This window comes from Pteropus medius, unplaced genomic scaffold (genome assembly GCF_902729225.1).
Source record: "Pteropus medius unplaced genomic scaffold, Ma_sr-lr_union100, whole genome shotgun sequence".
Taxonomy (NCBI): domain Eukaryota; kingdom Metazoa; phylum Chordata; class Mammalia; order Chiroptera; family Pteropodidae; genus Pteropus; species Pteropus medius.
The window spans coordinates 1,211,390-1,220,284 of NW_024349519.1; positions in this window are offsets into that span (position 1 = coordinate 1,211,390).

The window sequence follows — 8,895 nt, forward strand, 5'->3', positions numbered from 1 at the left end:
GGGTGTCATTATTTCTAGGCCTATTCAGTGAACAGAACCAGTAAATAATTTTTTTCATGGCTGTAATCTTTTTTAAAGCTTTATTTAGATATAAGTAACATACCATACCATTCACCATTTAAAGTACATAATTTAATGGTTTGAAGTATAGTCACAGAGTTGTGCAATCATAATCACAATCAGTTTTAGATTATTTTTATCACCCCACAAAAAATTCTGTATCTATTAGCAGTCATTCCTCACTTTCCCCAATCCCTTCCCATACCCTTTCCCCAGGCGACTACTAATCTACTTCAAGTTTCTATGGATTTGTCTGTTCTATGCATTTTATATAAATAAAATTGTACAATATGTGGCCTTTTATGTCTGGCTTCTTTCAGTGTAATGTTTTCAAAGTTCATCTATATTTTAGCATGTATATATACTTCATTCCTTTTTATTGTCAAATAATATTCCATTGTAAGGATATACCAGTCTTTATTCACTCATTAGTTGATAGCATTTGAGTTGTTTATGTACTTTTTGGCTATTATGAATAATGCTGCTATGAACATTTGTGTATAAGTTTTTGTGTGGCTATGTTTTCTTTTCTCTTGGGTATATTGCTAGGTTGTATGATAACTTTGTGTTTAACATTTTGAGGAACTCCCAAACTGTATTCCAAAGTGGTTGCACCATTTTCCAGTCCCACCAGCACAATTATAAGGGTTTCCAATTTCTCCACATCTTCAACAGCACTTGTTATTATCTGTGTTTTTGATAATGGCCATCCTAGTGGGTGTGATGTGGTATCAGACATTTGTTTTTAATCATAGAATCTTCTTGCATCTATGATTTTTCCTGACATCTTCTATGGTAGGAAAGTTTATCAGGTAAATTTCATTTAATGATCACAGTTTATTATTGATAAATGGCTTTGAAATGGAGGAAAGAGAATGAAACCTAAATTTAGACATACTCAAGCTCAAGACCTAACTTTCTGCCTTCTTAGTTGTATAAAATAAAAACAATATCTATTCCATACGGTTGTTGAATGGGTTGAATGAGATAACAGATGTGAAAGCTTCCTGTGAACTATAAGGCACTATACAAATATCATTATTACTAGATATGTGTGGTGGTGGAAAAATAAAAGCTTTGCCTTAATGATGCTCCCTCATATGATGCTGCACTAGACTTCAAGCTCCTAAAAATGTGAAGCCATATATTAGAGTCCTAATAGTGACCAGCACATACCTATCATCTTCTCCTTTACTTAAATTCTCAGGTCATCATGTTGATGGACACGCAGACCCATAGACAGAAATTATTTTCTTGATTTTCTCTCAAGATTTATTTTTCTACTGCCTTCTCAGATCATTAGAACTTCTGTAGGCAGGGGCTCTCTTGGGTCTCTAACTTGCTTGCTTAATGTCTTGCCTTCCCTTCTTGTTTTGCCCATGTGGATTTAGCAATTCAGCTTTAGAATGTGGTAACCTTAGCACTACTAGCCTGGAAACTTGATGGGCTATTGTATCCAGCTCTTGCCCTATGGCTCCAAACCTTACATCTCACCTCTCTGCCCAGAGTGAACACTTAGGACATTACTAATTGTATTATCTGTGGAGGGAGATTAAACACTTATGTCTTGTCACTTGCCAAATCCTGAACATCTGCCTCTAAAACTCTCACATTGAATTGTTCCTTTCCATTTTCGCTGCCACCAGCCTAGCTCCAACTGCCATTATCTCTTGCCTTTTAAGTCATATATCCATTTTCAGGTGAATTTGCCACTAGATTGTAGGGTAACTGGAAAGGAAATAAGGGTACTGTAAATTCTGATTTAAAATAGGATACCTGTAGTATATAGAGCCATGGCATGGGGCCACATATATAAAAATCTAGTGCAGTGAATTTCAAACAGTTTACCACTCATTAGTACATCAAGAAATCAATTTAGTCAATTGTGACCAGCATTTAAGAAATGAAATAGAATAGAATAGGATAAAAAAATATCAATCAGTATTATGCATAGTAAAAGTACTATTTTGTTTTGGGTATATAATATGAATGCAAAACATATTTTTTTACAATGGGTCAATGGTCAAAAGGTTGGAAAAACACTGAATTAGTGGTATTCTATATCTGTTAGAAAACTACTGGAAACAACCTAAATGTTACTTTTGATCTATATTTACAAAGAAAAATTACGCCAGAAGGCCTATAAAGGATTAGAACTCAGACTTCTTGGACTCTGGCTCTATTATTTACTTGGTGACTTTTGGCAGCTTACTTAACAGTTTTGTGCCACAATTTCATCATCTGTAAAACAAGGATAATTATAGTACCTATCTCCAAGAGTTATAATTTGGAATAAATGAGTTGAAAACAAGAAAAGTACCTAGAACAGAGCCTGGCATGTAGTAATAAATTAAGAAATGTTAGCTATTATTATATATATATTCTCAAATCATTTAGCATATAAGTTAGGATATTTAAATTCCATTTTTCTAACAATTACCATCTTAAGCCAGGTCATAAGGCTTCTCACACATAGAGACTAGGCCTGTCATCTATAGATTGCAATAAAGATGATCATCATAGAATCCAAAAAACACCTATCGACGATGTTATGAGAAAATTATGCTGTCCCTGCAACCTACTTTGTACCTCTTAGACACTCCCAGACATACCCAATGTTCTGAGAAGTTGTGGACCATACAATAGCCTGTCCCGTATCAAATGGTGAACACAATTTCTACCAAGTCTTGTGCTTGAGGGCACATGCTATGTGCCCTCATTTAATAAAACTTGTATTAGTACACATCACTGAGCAGATGACTTCCTTCATTTCTCTAATATGAGAAGTCCAGAAACACGATGCCCAGTAACATGAGGACAAACTATGTTCGACTGAAGTTACACTGCTGATGGATTGCTCTTTGAGGACTCCTTTCCTAATGGTTTTCTGGTAAATGTTTAGCAACTAGCTCGGGGTGGCAGGGGAGGGGATGTAGGAGGAGGCTCTGATTTGTAGCATTGGCTAATTTCTATGGTGTAAATGCTCCCATCATGACCAACTACCAATGTGATGTTGCTGAATACAAATTTGGGAAGAGGTACATACAATCAGTTCTCATGAGCCCTTATAAGCTGGCCCTAGCACACTGTCTACATGTGACTATTTCATGTTTTCCACCCAGGTGTATGTAAGAACGAATGCATGCTTTAAACATTCTTTTAAATTATCGAATGTTTCTTTGTTCTGAAAACATCAATTCAGTAGACTTTTTGGTTTATGCAACAGGAGAGAAAAGATTTTATTCTGGAATGAAGATTTTGAGACAATGTGGCTCCAAGGCACTGAACCAAGCTCTGGATAATATAAAATGTTACAGCTCTCCAAATTGTTCTTTTAAAAGGCATTCCTTTCTAAATTAGAATTTAGACCACACAGTTCCTAAAAACGATCTCCTGTTCTTATTAGATAAGGAAATGAGGAGATCAGATGAATGCAGAAAGGCCCTGGGAGCAAGTCTTTCCCTCACATTGAAAAAGAAGTACCAGGTTAACTGGACTGGGATTGCAGAGCCCATTCAGAACCATCCATCTAAAGACCCCATGGGGTATTATTACATACTGAATAATCTAGATGTGGGGAAATGCGAGGATGGGGAATTGCAGGGTTCTGAAGTACTGTCCTGGTAGGGCCTTTATGGCAAAGCCAGCCCAGAGGGGGCAGACATTCTGAGTCTCAACTACTCTATATTGGACGGAGGGACTCCAGAGCCTATGTTCTTCCTCTTGACATGATGATGTACTACACAATTTATTCCCACATTAAAAGCATTCTCTATTAAACAGAATACATAGAGTAGTGGTTCAAAGTCAAACATTGGAGCCAGATAGAACCAGGTTTGAATTTTCATTTTTCCACTTATTATCTCTGAGAGAACTTGGGCATATTACTTAATTCCTTTGAACCTCTGAACCAGTTTTTCCAACTGATGAAAAAAGTGAATATAATTCTATCTACTTCTTAGAATTATTTTGGGGATTAAATTAGATGACATAGTACTTTGCTTAGGTACTCAAAAGTTAATCATAATCACAACAATAAATATTTAGACCCACTTTCAGAAGCTAGATGCCTAATATAAGTAGGTATTTATGTCATCTCAGCATGAATCTTTACTAAATACCAGCCCAGATTTTCAGATGTCCCCAGGTAAGTTCAAAGCTATAACAATCTACATCTGAGTAGGAGATATGGAGGAAACAAAATTTAAAGTCTGCATTTGCACAAGATGGCTTAAGTGGGCTGTACTGATTTGTGAGGTTCATCTACAAATCAACATTTAATTTCAAGAGATCATGGCAGCTTTTCAGGGGATGATGCTGACATGAATTTTTATCAGAATCTTCTGGACTCCTATTTGAAATGGAACCATGATTTGTACCATGGCTTCTGTGGTCACTAAGGTGCCCTTGAGCTGTCAGCAGATGTTGATGGGATCTTCCTGCCTTTAGAGCTGGAAGTCATCTAAATCTGACAAAATTTTTCTTGTCCGTGTTCCTTATTCCAGACTCTTTATTATGCGTTTAGTTAATGTTGGCGACACCAGAATATAAACCTTATTTTAATTAATACCTCGTGTCCTCTCAGTGCTCTGTGCAGAGAGAACTGGCATTCATGAAGAGGAAGTTGAGGGTGAACTCTTTGTGTGAAGTCTCCATTTTACACTGATTTTCACTGAACACAAGATGGACTGTTTGCAGTAGAACCATTGAGGATAACAGGCACTGGATTTTGTGCAATGATTTTTATCTCTGGTGTTTCTGGCACTGATTAAGGTTTCAGGCAAACAGAGGCACTGAGGACGTAGCAACAATCACTAGCAGCTTCCTGGTTGCCAGCAACGGTAAATACCACAGAGACACAAAGACTCAACCTTTCACATGCCCACAATGAAAGCTAGAGCCTGGTTTCTTATTTCAGATACAACAGAGTCCTCCAGGTAGAGCACAACAGTTTCTTTTTTCTCTCCTTCATATTAGGTATTTTAAATTTTGTACAGAAACATACTGCCCAGGATCCTGTATGACTGTCTTGTTTCTAACTTGTCAAAGAACACTTATATTCTAACCTCCCTCTTAGTACTGTCCCTTTTTTTCTCTTTTGAGGAAGAAATGAAAGGAAATAGTGTCGTATACCTGACTTTGGAATTTTAAATAATGTATGATTTGTTTATTTAATGTTTGTAATTGCCAGTCTTCTGTAAGAATTACAATTGATTTCCACTCTTCTGAAAATATTCAGGAATACTATCTGAAAGATTGTGCTCTCCAAATTTATTCTCTAATTTGTTTTTAGAAAAGGTAGACAAACCGAATATGAAATAGAGCACTGGCAATTTAAGGTTTTTCCATGACTCAGTCAAGGAAATTGCATAATGGCCTTCCTCTGCCAACTTCACACACTCTTCTCAAATACCTTCCTATTTTCCTATTCTATTTCCCCACCCTTGTGTCTCTTTTTCCATCTTTTCTACACACCATTAACTTTTCTCTCTTTTCTCTAAGGCTGTAAAACTCTCTAGGGTAGAGTCATGTGGTATGCAAGGTGATAAGGAAAAACCAAAGTACCCCCAACCTTGGGAATCTGTCTCCTAGCAACGGCACAATACGTTGCTGAGTAACATGAGAGATGAGAGTAAAGTCTCTCTTACATATATAAAAATACTAGAATCATTTTAAAAATTAATAGTGAGATTTATTTATTAAAATATACTAAATCCAGAGACAACCTTGCCATGGAGGGGACTTATTTCAGACCATGCTATCTTGAGTAAACCTCTACATCTCTTATAATCTGTATGCTAGTATAACAGATTGCTATTCTTAAAAGCAGCACAGCTTCTTCTAATCCTTTCTCTTCAACACATGCCTAATCAACGTTTAGGGGAATGGAGAAATATTTCCTAAATGATCTTTTAGGCTGAGCAGATGAAGAAAAATGCAGACTTCTCTCTCTTTTTCACATGTATAATTGATTTTTAAATCTAAAAGGAAAAATGTTTCCTAAAACACCTTTTTTTTTGCTAGGTGTCATTGGGAGTTGTGTCTTTCAGGATTACAGCTGTCTAGACAATAATTCTCTGTCAACTTATCCAGGAGTTACCAGGATTTAGAAAAAAGTAAACCACACCACCCAAAAGCATTAAAACTCTCTAGTTCAAAAATGGTGAATTATTAATTCTAAGAGAATACTACTTAGTATTTCTAATAAAATTAGACCTACTGAATCAGACTCTCCAGTGCAGAAACTGGGAATCAGTATTTTTAATGATTTTTAACGAAGTAGTTACGTCAGCACATGTAGGAGAAACACTGGTGTAGGGGATGATTTCAATATGCTACAAAGGGGTATGGCTCTTGGGTTTATGTGTAACACTTAAAGATGAAGCTGAAGCTTCAAAGATCAAGTCCTAAATATTCTGCCACATCCTCTCCTTGAACTAGTCCCTTTGACTAATAAAATTGGTCAAGCTTTAGAAGATTAGTCATTTGTTTATTCTGCAAATATTTATTAGGACAATTTTGAAATACAATTGACAGGATTTAGTGATCGGTTGGGATTAATTTAAATGAGTTACTATACTTAAAGTGCTAAGAATAATGCTTGATACATAATATTATATGAGGTTACTATTATTTTAATCTAGCTTGGTAGACTAGAAAGACGGTAACAATGAACTGATAGTGAGAATACAGAATAAATTAGAATATAGAATAGTGATGCAAGTAATGGAGAATAACTAATTCCATTTGGATATACTAAATTTGAGATGCCTACAGATAAAAGCAGTAAAAAATATAAGTCTTGAAGATGGGGGTATTTTGCATAAAACATTTAAAAAATGAATTCTTAATTTTTCTGTGGCTAGTTCTACATAAAAATGAACTAGTTATAACTCCTCGGTATTTTACTTCTGACAATATCAATGCATCTATAAACACTTTTGGAGACAGTACATTTTTTTTGTTCACTAGTAAATCAGTCTCACCCTGGTTTATCTACAACATGGAATTAATTAAGACAAAGATTTAAGAGAAAAAAGAGAAACATACATTGGGATGGTTGGGGAAGGGACTCTGAAATTTCTTTTGATTACCATTAAATCCATGTAGCCAGTGACCATGGTAACCTTCCCATATCTGCCACCTAATTTCCATCTGCTTTGGGGGAATGTTGAGAGGGGTAGAAGAGGTGGTTCAGTGTGCATTCTTCTGAGTGTGTGTAATTTGGGTTAATGAAATGCAACCAAATTATAAATTATATTTCATGGAAAACTAAGATTATCTATTATCTTTTCCACTTTCTTTTCTTTCTTCTCCTCTCAGGATGCTTTTGTGCCTCTTCGAGTTTGTCCCTTTTTCCAAATGTCAGATTTCATCAGTAGACTTGAGTAAATCATTTCCCTGATGTACCAGAGCAAAATTACAAATTAAAATGTGTAGTTCAGGACATAAGTATTTTGCTAAAAAGAGTGGTTCAGCAAATTATTGATTAATGAGTAACCTCAAAGCATTTTATTATAATACCAGAGATTTACTTTTAAAATTACAGAGTACAGGAATTTATTATGTTATTTTATGTCTTACTTCTGGAACAGAAATTCACTAATATTTATCTCTATTATACACGTAAAAGTCCTTCCTAAAATAGATGAAACTCAGTTGCCAGAATTAGCACAGATAATTCTTACCATTGTTAGCCAAAGAAAATTATTATTTAGTAATATTGCGATGCGTTGACCAGAGTTTGAGAAAGATAATGTTAACCTTTAAACAAAATTCTGAATTCAGACATGGGGTCACATTCTTACCTAAATTGTTAATGTTGCACTTTGGCCAACATGAATGCAGCAGATAGTCTTTAAAGGCCACACAGAGTGAGAAACAATTCACTCAATACATAGATCAATACTGAACCTTAAAATAAAGATAAACACCTCCATCTCCTTGCTTAAATTTAGAGTTTGAAGTGTGTTTTTGCTAGAGAATTTAAGGAAAACCTACTTTCTTGAATTTATACTCAAACCTGCACAAGGAAGGCAGTGTGAGGTGGACAATATGTGAGGTGGTCATTTCACACAGGATGCAGAGGCAGTGATGTGACTGGAGCCGGTGAACACCACGGTGAGATGAAGTTGGGAAATGTAAAGCAATTCTTTGTGTCTAGCAGCTCCTGCACTGAACTCATTCTCACAGCACTTGACACATCCTTGGACCTTGAACTCCTTTGGACCAGGAAATAGGTTTTATGTCTTTTGTATCAAGCTCAGGCTATATACTTATTTCCTTTTTGCTAAATCCAATGAACATACTTCTGTCCTCTGCAATATTTGATATTACTCAGCCCTCTATTCTGACTCTGTCCTTCCTTTGTTTCTGTAACATCAATGGCTTCTGCTTTTCTTCCTCATTCTTTGGCCACTCCTTGTTTCTTTTTCTGACACTTCTTTCTCTTGCATCCTTTATTGTCTTTAATTTAGTAAGTCTGTTCCCAAATCTAAATATCTCCTAAATCCATCTCTTTCCTTCTGTTAGCTTTAGGCCTTCATCATGAAGCCTGGATGACCATCATAGCCTCCTAAATAGTCTCCTTGCCTTCTAGTCCATTCTTTAAAGCCACAACGATATTTCTAATCTGGTATAAACTGTGACAAAAAGAATCGACCAAGGTTTGCCTGATTCTGGAGCTAGTAACCCCATCCTTCACTCCTTGCAGCTCCTTATTCCTACATGTCACCAGCCCCTCTAGATTCAACTTTCTATATATTTCTCAAATGTGTCTACTTCTTTGCATCGCCATCACAACTTCCTTAAATCACCTAAACACAAGTACAAGAA